Here is a 20520-nt window from a genome sequence, read left to right as displayed (position 1 = left end):
TGAATTCAATCGACTCCATTATGCGCTCCACGGAGCCGCTGCATTAAAATCCAAATCATGGAACCGAGCAATAAATAGACATTTGACACCTAGTAACCTCAGTGTCCATTCACGGATTGCATTTTCCCGGGAGATGCATTGGCCGCATAACAAATTCGAATCGCAGCGCAGCTGGTAGCGGAGAAAGGAATCAATGACAGGGCCTCACTCGAGTGGACAATGAAGGGACCAGTGTGAGAGGAGCGTTGCCGATTACAATCCGCCGAGTCGAAAACCCTTTTTCTGCCTCGAAGCCTTCGGGCGACAATGTCTAGGGAAGGCGCCCAGGGTCCACGAAGTGTAGCACAACCCTTCTTCAAACCCCGGAACACCTGGTCGTGAATTGAGGTCCATCAAGGGAAATGATGACCTGGATTTCAGGCCCTGGAGCCTAAGGTCCGCCGAACTCAACTGCCAATGCCACGCCACCGGAGGGTTGTTGGGTCTGAAAAGCATACGTAATGCACAAAAGCTATAAGGGTAAGCGGAGGAAAATACGATATTTGGCTCCAAGGTATGCGGACTAGATTGAAAGCCTTGTGACCGACACGTACACCTCCACCTTACCGAGACTAGGAAGACCGCCGATCAGCTGAGAGGAAGAGGTTATTTTGTTTGTATCGAGTGAATTTTATTGTGAACTGCATTCTACATATGGTAAGACAAAAATAAATGGTTTGACTCAAAACAGCAAGAAAATTTATGAAGTAGAGATTTTTATAGGGTGCGTCGGCGGCTAAGGCCATTTTGCACCACTTACTGACTGGAACTGGAAAAAGGGGAAAAGGTCCGGTCCTAAAATAAGGTTTTACTAATTTACAAGAGGTATCATTTATATTTCTTTGAAAAGGTCAGTTGAGCGTAAGAACTCCATCAGCCGAGAGACGTTTTCGGGATCGTCTCCTAACACCTCAGCTAAGTTATCCTTGAGTTTGTGATTCACCCGTGCAATCGGATGTCTTTCACAGTCTGTCAGGATATGTCGCTCTGTTAGTGTACAATCGCAATCCAAGCATCGCGGCTGAGTTCTCTCGTCCGTTAAGAGGCATGAATTTGTTCGTACGCAGTGACCTATTCTTAAACGTGCTAAAACCACTTCCTCCCGGCGGACATTTCTCACGGAGGCCTGCCACGCAGTTATTGCAGGCTTAATTTCCCGAAGTTTGTTATTTTGAATCTCAAAGCCATTGGGTCTTTCAATTTTGTCTTATTATTATCCTCATGGCATTTCCTAAATATTCAGCTGGTATTATTGATAATTCGGAGACCAGAGTGCGTCTTTGGCTGCTGCGTCTGCCTTCTAATTCCCGGTTATTCCCACATGTCCAGGGACCCAAGCGAATCTTATTGCGGTTGAGAAATTATGGAGATCCTTCAAGAAACACAATCATCGATGGATGAATAGGTGGCATGAGTGGAATAGGATGACCTCGAATGAAATATATGGAACAGGTAAAGAAGGATGTGAAAGAGAAGAAATACGTAGGTGTGAAAAGATTAACCAATATGAGAATTGAGTGGAGAGCTGCGTAAAATCAATATTAGGATTGTTGACCAGAGATGATGATGACACAATGTTTAACCTAACGAAGGCGTTGACCAGTGGTGATTACCAAGCTAGAAATCGATCAAAATTGAAATTGATAACTTCAATTTAAGTTGAAGATGATGAATTTTTCCGCTGATTTTAGCCAAATGCGCACATTACAGTCAATATAAACCATCCAAATAATTTTCAGGGTGAAAATAACAGAGTATAATTATAGATTCAAGAGGAAGTGGGCAAAATTATTTAAACACAGAAGAAAAATTAGGCTATTCGAAAGACGAAGTGGAGTTTACCACTACTACTACTACTACTACTGTACTACTTGCAGTCTGTTAACCTTTAATGTAACAGGAATGGGGCAGACTGGGAGAAATTAAAAAAAAACTAGATTAATAAGTCCATATGACGATCTTTTTAAACAATAATGAGTCCACCCGAGTAGGTAAACATTTACGATTAAAACAATTTGTGTGATTTTGAACTCAAAACTGTGCTTTCTGTGAGTGAGTAATGGACTTATGTTAGCGAAGAGATTTTCATTGGAATTTCCGACAGAATGGTAATGACTATAGGTATGTTCCAGGACCAGGGTATACATATACCAACACGTAAGCAGTGTCTCAAAAATGATGGCATGCAATGCTGACAATTGGGCCGCTGAACTGAAATGAAGTAGAAACTTCGTTCCGACTATCTATCACATACCTTTAAATTTAAATAAGCCATGACTCCCTCAGTGAAAGAAATCCGTAACAATTAAATATCGAACTTTTACAACAAAATTCCTTCTCTCTTAAATTATTCCTCACGTCTAAACAGTGGCGCCGACTCCATGGAGTTTGAGGGGGCCCGAGCCCCTTAAAAAATTCCTTCTGGGTGTGAGGAAAAAATGTGTCAGGCTTGTCTATTTTCCCCGGAGAGTCCAGATATCGAGATTAGAGTTATCAGGGTTCTAATGCTGACCATACGACTCTTCTAAAATACTTAAAAAACTTAAAACTCACTGCTTATAAAATTTCCCGGGGCAAGATCCCCGGTTTGCCCCTCCTCCAATATTATTTGTAAGTCGACATCCCTGCGTCTAAAAATATGAATGTTTCTTTTTAAAGATACAATACAGCGATAAAAACTGAAATGATCCAATAGGAAATAGCTTGCACATGAATATTTTGCGAAGGTCATCGCGATGAGAAAAAGCCTGCCTACTGTTTTTCAAAGTATTGGCAGAACGTGATGCATGATCGTCGTTATGGAAACCGTCTGGAGAGCGCTAGTCACTGACTAGAAATAGAGCATCACACATTATTCCCAGTGAGTCACGCAAGCAACAATTAAGTAAACCTTTCCTAGTTAACTCTTCAACTAGCGCGTGGAAAAAAATTGCAATTGCGATTTAATTAGGCGGATAAGGAAGAGAATCAATCTTCGGACATGAACTTGCAGAATACCGCCTTCCTGGGAATAACGGGTCTTCCTAGCGAGAAGAAATGGTTCTATTTGTGAAATGGTTCACACGGCGGCTGTGAACCTCACTCCGAGAACGCATCCCACTTAGCCTCGTTCTCGCGAACACTTAATTACTCAACGAACACGCGCTATCACGATTAATTCATTAATGCGAGACTGTTTTTCATTCTTCACGAATGCCTATTTTTTTCGTAGATTGCACGTCATCAAACAACAATTGATTTCTGTAGCCCGTACAGTGTAAGTGGTGATTCTCCCAAAATTATTATAATGAAGCACGGAATGTGAATGAGACATCTGTAAATACAGGTGAAATAGCATTTATGTACCTAAATTAAGAAATTGATTTGACCGTTTTCATTGCCTAATTAGTTTTCGATGCATGACGTAACTTAACTCAAGAGCTTTCTTCTTCTCGATATTTTAATATTGAATTATTTTAATTCCTGTTTCGAAGGTTTGGTAATCTAAAAAAATTATTATGAATAAAATAATGTAATAAATTTTATTTCTTCACCGTAATAATAATAATAACAGTGGAACTTATAAATTAATTGAAATATTTCATTATGCAATGGTTCCACCAATTAACGCCAAAAAGTATTGATTCTAAAATGAAATACATTGCCTGCATCTCTCAAGTAATTTTGGTATGGTTAGTTGAGAGGAGATCATGATCTACCATGGGAGTGGTTAACCGGAAGACGCATGGCATTTAACTTAATGTTGGCGATGAAATGAGTTCTCCTATCAGACCGATGTGACCACCTGATCTAATCGGAAGAAGTGTGGTCTAATTGAACAATGTCATTTTCTCGCATCTCCAAACACGGAGAGCAGCAGCCAAACGGGCGACATAGATAATCACGGAAAACACGAAATTCTACATTTATTTTCTAACGACGCGTTTCTTGATTACAAAAACATTTTCAAATGAATTACAAGTCATTCCCAGGCGCATTTTATATACAAGACACTTGAAAATGTTATTGTGATAAGTAAACGAAAACTAGTAAGAAAATAATTTCAGTGGAAATATTTCAAAGTCTAATTTATCCAATGACTAAATTCTAAGCCTCTCTTCAAAATACTGGGATATTCAATGGAACTAATGAAGGAAGATAATAAATAATTGGTGTAATATTTAAGTTTAAAAAATAACAAGGTTAGTACAAAGTCTTGGAAGAACTAACGAAAGACGCTCAAAGTAGCACGAGGATAAATATTTCTCGAGCATCGAGGTAATTTGAACGTAATTTTTAAAATTTAGAAGCCTGCTCCAGTTCGTGACGGGGTTGATGTCACATAAATAATTGTATCTCTATGTGATAAATAATCAAGAGTAAATCGGCGGCATGTTGAGAATAGCACAAGAATTTTCCACGAGAAATTAACAAAAATAAACTTGAGGAGTCTCTGCATTAACAAAAATAATGTCATGCATGTAGTTTCAGGAATTCAGAGTTAAAAAAATGATAGGTTCCTCAAACTGAAGGCATATATTGAACTGGAAAAGGCGGATCCCATTGGAGAAAAGATCAGTCCCTAAAATGAATCGTCAAACAGGAAAGTGAAGTTTTCTCCACAAGGAGTTAAGGCTTTTAAAGGGAATTATTCACTGTCCAACTTAACGAAACGTTATGCGTAGGAATTAAAACTTTTCCGGGTCAATTTTAAGTATGTACATGGGAAAATCCAACCTGGGGTCTGAAATTTTAGAAAATAATCAATATAATGCAATGAACTAAATTGCCGGCTTGAGTAGCGGCGGTGAAAAATCCGAAGGTCGCGGGTTTGTGTCCCTCTTGGGTAACTTAACTCCATCCATGGCAATGGACTTGTGCGACTGTTGATTGTTGGGCTCCTCGTCGTGAAGGCTGTCGCGAGCTGTTTTCGGGATATGTGGAAATAAATAAAAACCAGAAATGGGCTAATAATAAATCATCGTTTAAATAAGTTAAAAGGAAAAATTATGGTTTAATGACATCAAAGTTTTTTTAAAAAATACTGAGAGACCGGCATTCTGACTGGTTCCGGTTTACATCGGTGTTAGAGGAATGCATGTTCTGTTTTCAACGAAGAGAATTTTGGGCCAAATGAATAGATATTGCGATGAACAAAAACGCACCTCAATTATCTGCTAATATTATTTCCGGCGCAACATTTTTACGCTAAAAATAAATGAAAACCGCTAAGCATCGAATGAAAAATCTTCATAAACAAAAAAGACATTAAAATAAGCAAAATTGATGATTACGAAAAGATAGTAAAAAATCGTACGAAATAATCATAATCAATATTTATGGCTGGTAGATTTCTGCAATTTCATTAATGTCTCCGTTGTGGCAGTTAGCAAAATATTTCCTACAAAAATCACCAGTCGAATTGTAGGCGTCTGTACTTCCAAATCCCGAACTGGTGTCCAAGAATTTCCAGCGTCACCTCAGGGTAAACGTAATTTTTTGGCAAGGATATATCACACATAATGAAACTATGGGATCCAAGGATTGGTATCAGTCACATGCACAAACAAGTCATTCTAAGGAGTCTTCCCTTCCCTTGACTATGCTATAGTCCAGATAAAATGGAAAGCAAAGGTACTACAATGCTTGGGAATACTCGCTTCACATTCCAGGAAAACCAAACCCATGGTAGTCCAATCCCCATAGGTATTAAGTACGGGAAGTGGAGTTGCATTTCATAAATTTTGCAAGTAAGAATACGTCCCCGTACTTTGAGGCTCAAAGGTGGAGAAAATAGTGAAAAATATCTTGATGCATATTTAAACTTCGGCCATGTTTTTTTAAATAACCGATCGTTCGCTGTAGTTCATTTTTATTTGAACTTTTTAATGTTAGCTTTCACTTTTTTGTTTCATGATTTTTAACACAATAGACTCTGTTTTTTTGTGGGAGAACTTTTCTCTTGGAATGACAGAAGAAAACAGACTTTCGTAATTTGACGCCAATGAAGCAAACTTGAAGACCTTGAGAATGACGGATACCCGTTGAGACCTAGGTCGAAAGAAGTTTGATTAAATTGTGGAAAATAGCATAAGTTTACGTGTTCATCCATGATTATTTGTACTGTTATTTCTCATTTTTGTAAGTGCCCATTTATTACTAGTGATAATTGAATTTCCTGTGTGTTTTGCTATAATAACAATGGTTGGCCGACCATCACTAACGTACTAGCGTAGAAGAGGAAGGAGAAATTAGGTGTAAAGCGCCAGTGTTAGTAAAAAAAATATGAATCCGCAGCTTTCCAAATAAATGCATTCGAATATCAAAGGCGACGCTCAGAGGTAGGTGACGAAATAAGCATACTTGTAGAGCATGCCGAATTCCATTCAATCCATGGCAACTGAAATTCCGTGAGATTGAGGGTTGCATGCGTACCAGCTCATGCACGATAAGGCGTTTTATTTTAAACACCATTACCGTCACATTGTTCGGCCGAAAACGGGACCATTGTCGCGAGGCCATATCGATCATGATCGATATTCCGAAATCTCCCGATCGCGCTGGAGCGGAGGAAAACTCCTTGCCTTTGGGACACCCAATTATTCGCGTGTTAAGGAGTGCGTGCGTGACCGACAGCGCTCTCTTCAACGCACGAGAACGAAGCACCGGCATGTCGAACGGTGAAATAATGCCTGGAGCGAGAGAGAATTGATTGGTCTGCTCCTCTCTTGGGCGGAAATACATCGATTGGCGGGCGATCAATTTGCGTCGCAAGCGGAAGTCGAGAGGCATTTTTCAGGCTTAAAATTGAACAGTTCCGCGCGGCCGTTCAAAGAACAGCGTTCAAATATACAGGTCTTCGCGAAGGGAGTCTATCAACAAGGTTTAGCAGAGTGGTGAATGCAATGGTGCACGACTTTGACTGTACAACGTTGACTCGGTCCGAGGAAACCTTTGAGATGGTTTGACGTTACTGGCCGTGCATTGTGAAACCACAAATAAGAAATTAAAATCCACTGTGTACATTCCAAAAATAACACATTTCAGTTCTGACCATGGTTTTGATGATACTATGCCTCTGTAATGATACCTACTCCAAAAACGCAGCATTGTCAAATCCATGGTGGATAAATTATGTGTGTGGAATGTACTTAATATATTTCCATAACCTTTTAAAGCAGTTATATCACATGGTTAACGAAGGATATTACCTGGTGACTGAAAAAACTGCAAGAATGTGCAAAGGATGATTATGCTTGGAAAGAAAATTACCTCTGCTAACGGACACCCCTGACTTATGTACACTTGAATTCCCAGGCAGAAATGCGAAGTTAGGGAAACATTCTTTTGCATAGAGAACGAATCTTTTCAATACGGACACATTTTTCTCGTAAACGGAAAATATTAATAATGGTTTCTCGATCCATCTCATTGAATTGGAACGTATAATTCTCTGGAAGTAGTTCATGAACATATTGGGGAAAGAGGACAGCGAAAATGAACAAACCAGAAATGATACACGAAAAACGGTGAGAGAATAAATGAATAATGTTTCAACGAATGCGAACCCCAAGGCTGATCCAGCCGCTGACACTTCTGTCAAATGTTTTTAGATGGTCTTTTCAAGACTTTTGGGACAACCAATTATTCGCGGGTTGAGGAGAGCGTGCGTGACCGGCAACGCCCTCTAGACTTTTCAAGACCCAAATCTCTCATCATCGTAATTATTGGTTGTTTTCACAGGTTGGTTGACTGCAGTCCTCGGCGCCTCGTTGGCTCACTTCCTCCATCTTTTCCTTTTTACTACCATCTTTACTTGTCTCATAGTCTTCATCTTAGGGATTTTCCCTTTAGTTTTCCTTCAATTATATAATCCACGAATACATGGTGTAATTATTTGTTTCAGAAGCCGTGGATCCCAGCCGTGCGGTAAAGCCAATAAGAAAAAATTGGAGGTTTGCTCCTGATAACCTCTAGCCTTCGGAGACCTCCCGCTTATGGACATTTTCCGGGACCTTTATTGCCCGTAAGTGAGAGGTTTTACTGTATTAATATCCCATGAGAAGCTTTGAGAGAAAAACTAACTGCAGAGAGTTCTCGACCCATCTCATTAAATCGGAACGCATAATTCTCTGGAAGTAGTTCATGAACATATTGGGGAAAGGCAGTCACATTATAAACTCATGATGGATATCAATGGGAATTAAAATCACAATATACGGGGATATGACTTCAAAATTCATTTTATTTCCAAAACAAAAAAAGAAAAACTCAACGCCACACGTGGGGAACTTCGTATGTGATGACAGATACAAAGGCGAGGATTCATTAACTTCCGGGGAATCATAAGGTACGAAAGAGGAGGAGAAGAACAGGTCTATGCGTCGCTGGGGAGCCACTGCCGCTGCATGTAGTGAAATGGACGGAAGGAGGTTGGAGGATATTTTTCGCCGGATATCCGCCAGCCCACGCCCCGTCTCAAGAGAGAGGCAGCGGCCCTTCCCCGTGCGTGTTGATGTGCATTGTGCGCATTTCCCCTCGGTCCGTCCGTTCCACGCGCGTGAGGTTTCGCCGACGGAGAGGAGGATCTGATGTGTGTGGTATTGATTCGGAAGGGGGAATTCTCGTCTAGGCGGAGAGGAGGGACGACGCTCGCCGGCGACGGACGGGGCGCACGCCGGCGCAGACGGCCGCCCGCCTCCCCCACTGCTAGCCAGAGTGAGAGAGAGAGATCGACGAAGCCGACTTGAGAGGATGCGTGGGAAACGGAGAAACGCCTCTGGCAACGAGAGCCCGTCCGAAACTTATAGAAATAGACGCTATGGGCTCTTATGGAGATTAGTTTCCTAAGTTATTCTTCATAAGCCGCCCGATGCGTTTATGCCGGAACAGCACTATCAAACATACTATTTTTCATCGCATAAAGGTACGCTACATTACTGGAGCAAATTTCTACGCCATAAAGTAACTAATAAAACGTATTTTGCCGTAAATTTCCGGTTTCGACGCCGCTTTTTCGTTTCTACCTATTCTTGACTCCATTTCTGGTGACTGATTCCCTGCAATAGCTTGAAACTTTCACAGAAAGATTTTTGAAGCTTCCATGACGAAGTACTCCACCTTCTGTTTGAGTCATAATGCTGCTATGTGTAACTGTATATCTATTAGACAAAAAGTTCGGAAATTTGTAAATGTAAAAAGTAGTAGACTGCTAACTAACGCATCTTCCGCTTTAGGTGCACATATACTGCGTGCGAAACTTGTAGGAAACATTAGCAGGGGCAGAAGACGGGACCGAAGGCGAACAGAATAGTGATCGTGCGAGGAAGAATGGATAGCTAAATGATAAACTCGCGCAAGGGGCCATTTTCTTCGATTTCACTCAAAATTTATACATAAACTTCGAATATTAATGCAACTGAGTTAAGGTTGTGGCTATCGAGTTCATGGTTAAGTGCATGTAGTACAACTTAGCAAAATAAAATACAGCTCTAATGAACATACCTACGAAATCTTCAACCTTTAATGCTGTATAACAAATCATTTTACTTTTTATTACCTATCACTATACATAGTACGAAGTCACAATAAAAATTAAATATTATATGGTTCATTCTACCTTAACCTGCACACGGAAATCGCGAATCTTTTGACAGCGCAGGTCCTCTGAAAAACGTGTTTAGGCAGCGCGCATTAATTTCATGAATAGCCATAATTCTGCACTCTTTCTCATAGATTGAGCGAAAAAACCTTCGCTTCTCATCAAACGATATTGTTATGTTAAGTACCTTACCAGTTTCCTCATCGGGATTCCTTATTGCCATTGCCTCACTATCACTTCCACTGAGCTCATTGAAGAGACTAAAACTGAAAACCAAGCTTTCCTTCGTTCCTTCTCAATGCCGCTGACCAAAATAATGCCAAACCATTCAAATGAACTGCCTTATCATTTTTTATTCGTGTAGAGGCATTGTAAAAGCTCTTGCACCACGAAATGTCCGAAAACAAGAAAGGTTGACGTTATTCTTAGTTTTACTAAATCAATCAGTAAAAAAACTATTTCAAATATTTCCGGAATTTTCATAAATAAAGAACTACAAATTGTACTCAATGCCAATGGTTTTTGCATTTTCCTGCATGCAAGTCCGCTTACAGAATTCAGACAATGTATAAAGTTCCCTCTTACCAGAAATTATTACGCACTGGAGTAATTTAAAACTCCTGTTAGACGTTTTCCCGTTACCAGCATATTCCAAACGAACTACATGAGTATGCATCATGCATCGCATTAAAATGATTTTGCGGGAACCAAAATTAAAATAGTACAATTCGTTCAAAAATACTGGAAGACGGTCAATGACGCCTAACTCAGACTAACGCTTAATAGGAGAAGTCACAGCTTAAGTCCTAAAGACTGATTTGATTGGACCAGATAAACGGCAACAGTATCCTTATATCTCAAAGCTGAGTCTGAGGACAATTCAGCAAACCAACGAGTTACCATTAATTAATCTTCACGTAGGGTATAACAATTGACGGATTATGAAGGTGCAATAATGAAATGGGTCAATATCCACACCATTAGACGGGTTTAGCCCAAATACTGCCTTTTGTTTCATCTTTACATTCACTACATATATTCCTACCTCTTCATAAATATGAAAAATGGAAACAAAATACAAACGCAGTGCGAAAATAACGAGTGGTAATTCAATAGGAAATTCCGGAATGTGACCGGTTCATTACGTCCGGACAGGTAAAAAAAAACATTTCTGCGTGAAGATACTAATTATATTGCAAAAAAATGGAATAATATTATAAATGATGCTCTATCTTCAAGAAAATTGAATTACAAAGGTCGAACAACAATAGATACTTCCCTACACCGACTTAATTGGGGTCGAGATGAAACTAAACGAACATGATCACAAACTCAAAACAACTTCTAAACGCGCATTTCACGCAATATAAATTCAAATAGAGAAATTATGCGCGAGAAGCGATCATTACTAACACACATACATCGAAAGGCATTGCATAATTAACAACAATATGGTCGGAAAAACTAAAACCTTTATTATGTGAGGTGCTAATAGTCGAAATTGGATTTATTTAGTCTGGTTTCAGGAGGAGACGATATGATGAGGCAAAGCATAGAAGCGAAACCTCTTGAGAACTCATTTAAACTTAACATTTCGTTCATGTGAAGAACCTCAGAAACTGCGTTAAGGAGGAAATCTTTGGTTTTAACACCGGTCCACTTTCCCTGTAGTTGAGAATAAGGATAGAATGTCTAACGTGTGTGTTATAGTGATATTTCAACCTAGACAACCTTTGCGAGGCCCCTCCAACCCTTGAAAAGTTTCCTCCGAATTCGGCGAGTGCTTGTGAGAGTTTTCCGGTTGAGGCGGTTGGATTGCTCACCACTTCGAAACTTCCCGTTCCGCTAAAATACAATCCTTGAGGCGTGGACACCGAAACATTCACGTTTTACATATCGCCCATAACTGAGAATAACACGGCACATCATCATTGAAATACTGAAAAATAATAAAAATGAATGCAGAAAAGTGTCTCGGGTTTTCCACCAGATGTGTTTTCCATGTCTCCAAGAAAAACATAAAGACATGGAAAACATCAACCGGAGGAAAACCCATGAAACTTTTCTGCCCCTGATACGCCGGGAAAATCTAAGATCATATATATAAAAAAATGTTTGTATATTCCGACCCCCTAACAGTCAACATGCAGAACGCCGCGACGACGACGCAAGACAACGTAAGTACCACCTTAATTTAGCGTTTGAGGAATTAAATACAAACAAGAAAGAACACGTTAATTGGAATGCGGGGACAAAACAAACTTTATTGAATAGACGAAGAACGTATTTTCAGGACAACTCCTAACAACATGACTCAGCAACCGAAAAAGATGAAACTGGGGAACGAAATAGAGAAAAAAAGTTTTAAATCGCCCATGTAAACGAATATTGTTCACACTAATAAAATACGAGGGATATATAGTTCAAACAATCGCTTCCAATAAAACCATCGGATAAAAAATGGGACGGAGATACACTTGGTAACATTAAATGATCCCAAGAACATTCCGTTTCATTCGTCATCGCAACGCGCATTATTTACCCATTGAAACGACGGCTAATGCTGCACCTCTCGTTATGTGGGCTCAAACCGACGGAGCCATTAGGTTGCTTCCACACAAGGCTCCCCGCACTGAGCGATGCTTGCCTGCCGTGCGTAACGATCACTTCCAAGCACGCACCCGTGTCCCACATGCCAAAACAACGCCCGGACGTATACAAATGACCATTTAATGTTAAAAGGGACGATCACATTAACACGAAAGCACGGGCACCAAACATGGTGGTTCTCCCTCAATCGCTGAATACCGTGACTTCGTCCATCAGTCGGAGGGACATTTTTTCACTCAAGCGAAGAAAAGTAATAATTGCTGCGAGGAAACGCAGTTGATGAGCATGCCATATGGGCTTATGGTCAAATACTTTTCACGGCAATGCAGTACGCTCTGGAGGCCCGGTTACATGCCATGTTACACGCGTGAACACAAATTTTCTTGTGAATTGGAACGCAATCTGTACCTCTTCACGAAATTAGAACGAACCCATTTGTCCAAGTTGGGTGGTTAAGCGGTGCCATTTCCCGTTAATATATTGTCACATTAACTTTAAAACATGTGGGCATCGTGAATCCAGACCTTTTGTTTAGTGAAAAAAGTGAAGGCCGCTATACACGGTGAATGATCATGCAGAATGATCACGTGATCATTCACAGGATCATGCGAGAAAAATAGAACATGTTCCAATTTTCACTGAATTATCATACGCATGAAGGTGCAGTCGCGATTTGTTCCGTCGTACACGGTGAATGATCATGCGAATGAAATCATTGGCCGTGTATAGCGGCCTTGAGAAGGGTAGAGAAATGTAATTGAGGGTCCAAAGTCAAAGCGACACAGCGCGATCTACAAGCAATATATTTCTATCCTCATGAAATTTGGACAACATAAATAAAAACACAAAATTATGAGAAGGAAGCTGATGGGATACTGACCAACAGGAGGAATACCGGACAAATATCCGAATTAATATTTCGAAGAGTTGAAAATTTTTGAATTACGAAGGGAACTGGGCTATTAACTTGTGTAGAGCACCAAAATTGTTTTCGGAAGAGCACACTCTTCACAGGCACACACTGCGTTAATGATAAATACGTATCGGTTCACCCCATTACTGTCGATAACGTTGAATTAATTAATTTGGCGACACAAAACGTCAATATACTACGGTAGATCAGATCATATAAATAAAATAAGAGCGATATATTGTAAAAAAAGATATCGTATACACTTGATGAATAGCCGATTCGATCACTGTACACAATGGGTTATCTTAACGGCTACCAAAGTAATGCGTCAGTTGCAATGATAAATCACCACGATGGGTGAGCACATAAACAGCTGTTATTGCCGATGGCTGGTCCACACGACCCCGAGGCACAAGCTACCCGTTGATGCGGTGGCAGCGTCCTCGTCGCCGGGTACACCCTGACCTTGGCCCCCTGCCGGCATCGCCGTGCTGCCGTAATCGTGGACAACACGCGTGCAGAAATTGTTCTTTTCAATCACTCCAAGACCAAAGAATCCCACAGAACGACTTCGATATTCTCACAATAACAACACACATACATATCGTCAACGATTGCACCAATAAAACAATAAGATTAATGGGCTGCAATAACAGATTCCATAAGTTTCTACGTGATATTCTTAGTCCTTCGAAATTTTCACCGAGTAGGCTGTCAGAGAATAGCGGGCAAGGAGAGTTTTACAAAAGGGAAGTATAAATGTACGAAAGATTACGGTGGCACTGATGATCACGGGGTGATGAACAGTAATCATCCAATATCCACACCAGAGCACAAAGTGAGCTTCAAATTGTACTGAAAGTAATAAAATTAACCTAAACCTGAGAAACAAAACTGAATTAAAACGAATAAGAACAAATCATGACCCAACTCGTAAACAAAATTATAATTATTGCGATCTATGCGAGCATTGGCAAAAGCTGGGTCGTTAGACGGAAGATGTTCCATATGTTGGATTTACGTGAGTTAACTAGCACTCGAAAATACATGGCATGACCAGGGGTATATTTTAATCTAACTATAAATCACCAACTAAAGTTATGGGTAATCCACTTCATAGGTAAAAACAGCACAAGGATTTACGATGAATATCAATTGAACGCAAGGCCACAATTAACCCAACCAGACTCCCATTTTGGCTGAAATAGAGAGGAGATATTCGAATTTTCATTGCTCTACACTCAATTACTCCAGTCATGACGACACCGACACGAGAGCGAAACCTACTTGGGGAACCGGCCGACGGAAAGCCGCTCCATACCGAGATCGAAGCACTTTCTCAGCGGTAAAACAACTGGCGCGTAGACGGCGGTTGAGTCCAAGCCAGCTTTCGGTCGCGACCACAGGAGAGCATTTGTTGCGAATCTAAAATGCACACAAATGCTCACTAGGGCGGACACCAACCACAATTATCTTCCCTCTAAAGTAGTCCTTGGAGAATGTAAAAAAAACAGTGACACTAAGTTCGTAAAAAAGAGAATTCCCTCACGAAGACAAAATACTATCCACCGCAAATGTTAGACAAGAGAAAAAACGAATCACGGAATACTGCACAACACATACACTAGAGTTTTTAGGTGTTCCGTAGACGACCTGTCACGCTAAATCCATTAGGTGGGAATACGTAACCATGGCTAAACCCTCAATCATGAACATACATGTATGTTCATGCCCTCAATATGGAAATTGCTAGGAACCATCTTATATACGAAATCAGTGCGTGGCGTTCTTCAGATGCTCGCTACACTTTCGGGTTTTGCTTTTGTGTACGTGGGCTTGAGACGACTGAAGTTTCGCCAGCCGTCCAACGTACGCGGAAATAACCAGAAATGGAGAGAACATCTCGCAGACTAGGGGCGAAAATCGTTACGGGAAGCCCTATTCCGGTTAAAATGGTTCGTGGTGTCACACTATTGGACGTAATTTCCGAACAGATAGCGGTTAACACACTAGAATGAACGCTAATGAGAGGCCTTTCGTGAGACGAGAAGCAGAAAGCATTCGCACAATTGCCCAAGGGCCTAATGACTGGGACAAAACGCACTCCGGCAAGTCACCGTAGAAGATGAGCGCGTCGGAATGCGCGCGAAGCACTGAGGCGACAACAGGAGGACGCTAAGCAATGATATTTTCCTCCACACCAGCAACTGTACTCGAGCACATAAGTGTAGTCCGGGAGCAAGCGAAGCGGATTAGGCGAACGCAATGGGTCGTCTTTCCGTCGATGAGAACAGAGAAAACACACAACCCGCATTCGATCCCAACGGACCGCAGTCACGGACGAAGGAAACAGAATGACCTGGATGCGAGGGAACTTGGCGAACAAAAGAAAGCGTTGGGGTAGGGCGGCGTCTCCCCCTTCTAACATGCCGGTCGATTCGTACAAGGGGAAGGGAAGGCTGGTAGGGGAGACGGGCAATACGGTGGGTGGGGTTGAGACGGCGACGACGGAATTCATCGCGAATATCTCGGCTCGAAGCCCGGTCTCCAAGCTGGGAATCCACAACGCGACCGCGAGCGCAGAACGTGAGGGACAGACGAGATCGAATATTCCAGCGCATTGGACATTCAGTCAGCCACCTGCGTCGGGAACACGGAATGCAATGAAGAGGCGGTCGCCCGGGCACTACCCGACTCCCCTCCGTCAAAGCGACAACTTCGAGTTGGACTCGCCCGGGACGGCGGAGGGGGAGCCAATGTGGGCGAGAGGGGAGAGGAGGGTGGGGAGCGGAGGGGGAGGCATCCTTTCCCCTCCTCTACCCAACATTCTCCTTGCGCTCGTCCGCCCACCCAGCAACACAGATAAACACCCTCCCCGCAACGAAGGACTATTTTCGTTCCCGACATAGCATTTTAAGGAAAAGTTATGAAGGAGGGAAGGGATACCTCCTCCTCGATTGGTCTTTTCTGGCGACGGATGCTCGCTCGTAACACGAGCCATCAATTTGATATTTTCCGAGAATATGAAGTTAGAACTAGTTCAACTCAAGCCTCAAATTTACAATTTTAAAGTCGCATTTTTACATATTCATTTTTTTATTATTATGTACGAAAAACAGGCAAACTTTGACAAAGATATATTTTGTTCACCCTGTAACATCAAAATGATAGCGTAAGTCGTAACAGAGTGAACAGACATCACCAGAAAAGACTAAATTCGACCGGATTCTTCAAGGATTGATTCAAGCGTGGAGACTGGTTCTCAGAATGTTCTCTCGCTGTTTTCAGACACCAAAGACATCCGGATAATTACCAGTCTACATGACTTTTAATGGAATCCGCGTAAAGACTTTATGAGGATATATAACCGTACAGCATAGTAGTAGTATAGTATATTTGAAATGAAGAGGAAATACGTACTCACCTCTTTGCTAGGATAACTCCGAAACTGCGAGTGGTGAGAAGGTGAACTCCTCAGGATGATGTTAAACTACTATGGCGAGGAAAAGCCAGCGAGAATGATATCGATTCTCCCGAGTGAACTTACGCATTCAAGGGTTGTACGAGGGATGAACTCCACGACCGCTTGACGTTCTATCCCCTGGCCCTACAGAAGCACGGGAATAAGTTCGCGAGCGACTCAGAACGGACAATGCCTCGTAGGAGTGAGCTCTATGACCAGACAACCGGGAACATTCCTCAACCTAATGGGTCACGTAGGAGAAAAACGATATTTTCGGCTCTCACTTGTGTTTACTGCACGTCGGAGCGGATAGGGCTCTCATGCTAGCCTCATCGCCACTCGACTTCATCAATTTGGACGATGCTTGAGAAAGAAGCACGTCAAGTGGAGCGATTACTTATGAAACTTAAAATTGGACACGCATGAAAATGCTGCCGTGAGGAAGAGGAGAAAACCTCCTGGAATTCGGCGAAAACGGACCGAATATTGAGGACTCGTAGGAAGAGTCGAAATTTTGCTGACTCGGGAGAGTGCAAAGGGAACCACGGTTCAACCTCTGGCGCTTGGCAGCTTGGGAAAGCGGACCAAGATGATAGGAGAGAAAGAGGCGATCGCAAGTATTTGAAGGTGGCAGTCCCGACGGGGGGTGGGGGAAGAATGTTGATAGCGGAGGGAAGAGGACACCGCGTCGCCGCATAACCTCCGGCCACGCCCACCGCCCCTCTCCATTGGGCGAGCGGCCCTAGCTCGCAAGCGCAGCGAGGTGGACCAATCGAGGAGACCGTACCATCGCGGCGGGGAGTTGACGAGTGGGCGGCCCTCTTCTCTCCGTCAAAGGCTGCGGGGAGGGGTTCCCTTTTGTGCTCCCCGACTTGATAGACTGCGGAAGAGTGGCAGGAAAGAGGTTTCGATGGGATGGAAGGGGGGATCGCTGTAAGGGGTGGCCAGGGGGGGCGCCGGAGTGGGGAGAGGCTGAATGCTCGCGTGTTTTCCAAAGGGGGAGAGGAAGGGGGGGGTTGCAGCGGAGATATGAAAGTGGGACTCGTCAGAGATAGCGGGGGCAGCTAATGCATACTTCCCTTCCACGGCCGCCCCCCCCCCTCCTTTCCCCCCGCCCCCTCCTCCTCCTCCTCCACTCGTAATGCGAGGCACTAATGGCGCTGGAGCGGAGGCGGGAATCGCCGCAACAACCACCCAGAGAGAGAGAGATAAAGAGAGAGAGTTGGGGATTTTCCACTGCTGCACGGGAGAGCGGCGAGTTTCCACCTGACTCGGCCCAGAATGCCCCGCGGGGGGCGAAGGGGGGGGGGAATCCGAGCGACGGCAGCGAATCGACAATCCACGAATGGTGTTGATGAACATTCAATCACCCTATCGACGATCGATGAACATGATCCAATGGGGGATGATTATCGAGAGAAGCAAACAGAGGTTGGCACGACTGAAAAGGGAAGCGTATTCCTCGGGGTAGAAAACGAACCAGATGACTCCTATTTGCAAGGCCGGCGTAATTATACTCTGCTCGTGAGGACAATGAATGTCAATGCAGGTTGAAAATCAATCTAAAAATGCCTCGAAATGATGGAAAGAGAGCGAGATACAGTTAGGTCGCCTTATGCTTGCCTGGTAGCGAAGCTGCATGAAAACGAAGACCAAAACTGCTGTCGCGCACGAATCCTCGTGTTGGCGCTCTGATTTCTGGAAAAACAAATTTCCGAATACGCATATCATGGAAAGGAAATCCATTTCCGTAAAAAAAACAATGACTGTAACGAAAACAGTACGTGGAATGCATATCTGTGGTTGACTTTCAATGTCTGAACACGAACTGCGATATGGTATGGTATACGGACCAGCAATTGTGGTCACCTACTACGCAAGGGTAAGGAAGGAAGGGTGGAAGAAAACTCGGCGTCAGAATAAGACTGCGTCAAGCAAAAAGCGCCCACTGCTGAACGTCCCATCCGACGGACGGATTGCTATACTTCGAATGCCCACCACAAAGTACTGAGGGAAGGATCGGGCAATGCCTGAAAGACGCACACCATCGTTGGGATTAGATTCTGGGTCCATTTTGTGACAAGGTGGCACCTAAGCAACCGCACCAAATCGATCACCTGGCCCTGTAAGTACATAATTTGATGAAAAAATTGAGGATCGGTCAAGATATGACGAGAGTGCCTCGTTGGTAAACGAGGTGAACTCTTGAATGTGGCTTTTGAAAAAAAATAAACTTTGTATTTTACATAGGGAGTCGATTCAGGCATATTATGTTGGAATTCTTACAATTGTAAATGAATAAATGCCAGCATAAGAAAATGCTTTGAAACCGATCGAGCGGATAAACAAGTTTGAGCAGATTGCGAGTAACTTTTAGCGGGCAATAAGCATTTTTCATCCGTTGTCGTCTCCGCTGCTTTCTCCCGCATAAACTCAGGGCGTTCCGTTTAAAATTCATCTCGTTTGCGTTCATCCGTGGCATAAAAAACTTGGAACGATGCTCGCGGTGCATGTAACGAGCAGTCGGAGGGCGACGCTTCCGCAGATATATATATACATATACGAGCGCAGGCTTCGCTGTGGTATGCCCTTTTAAACCCATCCCCTCATCTCTTCATTCCCTCCATTTGGGAACATAGATGAGAGATAGGCGTTGTAGGGATATGGAGTGGGCGATAGACGTCGTGTGGGAGGGGTATGCGAAAAAAGAAGCACGGTGCTATTTATATGTAGAAAGAGCCCTAGAGGCCACAGCGGCGGCGGCGGCGTATGCAGGGGGCGGCGGGGGACGGTGGTTAGCAGGCAGACGGGGGAGGGGGAGGCACCAGAGAGCAATGGGGGAGGAGGGTGGGTGAAGGCGAGGCAAGGACAGCACGAATAAGCTGTGGGTAAGGCGAGAGAGTCAGATGGATAACGGGGTGCGCCAATGGAAACCCCTACAGCAGTGGGGGAGAACAGGGGTTGGTCCATCGCCTAATACGCCTGAAACGAGCCTCCCCATTGGCCAAACCGGTCGCGGGAGAGGGGTGGCGTTTTTTTATATACACACTCACTCAGAGTGGAGGGGGGGGGGCTTGAAACGGGATGCCGCGTCTGTGTCGCGAGGGCTTGGAGGGGGTAAGGAGGGGAAGGGGGAGGATTCGAGGGTGAAGGGGAGGGTGGGATGGGGGACCGCTTCGCAATCCCCCCCCTCCCTTGCCACACAAGCCACACCGCCTACTTTATGCGCACGTTCGCAGAGTCACGGCCTTCCCGGGGAAGCGAAAGAGTGACGCAATAGCGGGTGAGCGCGCAAATGAACATCCTCCTCCTCCTCTTCCCCCCCCCCCCCCCGCCGTCGAATCCCCGCCCTTCCCTCCCCCTGCAATCCATTTAGTGCGCCAGCATCTCTCTTCATTTCCCTCACCACGCGGTTTAATCCCCCATTGCAGTTGTCCCCATCCCAACTACTACGCTCGATACGATGTACAGAAGGCCCTCCCTACAAGTAGCGTCATTCCGTAGTGGACAATTTGACCACGGAGCAGCCCCATTTCACCAACACAATCGACATGAATATCTGGCTCTTACGATCATTTTGTCCATCCCTCAAATGGATCGCTGTGGCTATCACTCGTAAGGGACGCAAGTACTGATCCAATGATTCAGGCACTAGCGAAGAACATCCCGGACTCCATGCGAAGCTTAATGGATTTTTATTAGGTAGTTGAAAGTCAGATGTAAGTATACATAGAACTGCAAGGTGTGTGAAAGGCCGTTACGATAGTCTTGTTAGTGTAACTGACATCTTAGGTAAACTCGGATGGCAATATCTGTCAGACCGTACATTGAAAAATAGACTAACCCTTTTACATGAATTCAAGAGCAGTGTATTTTCTAACGAAGTTAACCATATCTTACGGACGTCAACACACT

This window comes from Ischnura elegans, chromosome 8 (genome assembly GCF_921293095.1).
Source record: "Ischnura elegans chromosome 8, ioIscEleg1.1, whole genome shotgun sequence".
Taxonomy (NCBI): Eukaryota; Metazoa; Arthropoda; class Insecta; order Odonata; family Coenagrionidae; genus Ischnura; species Ischnura elegans.
This window is presented reverse-complemented; position numbering follows the sequence as displayed.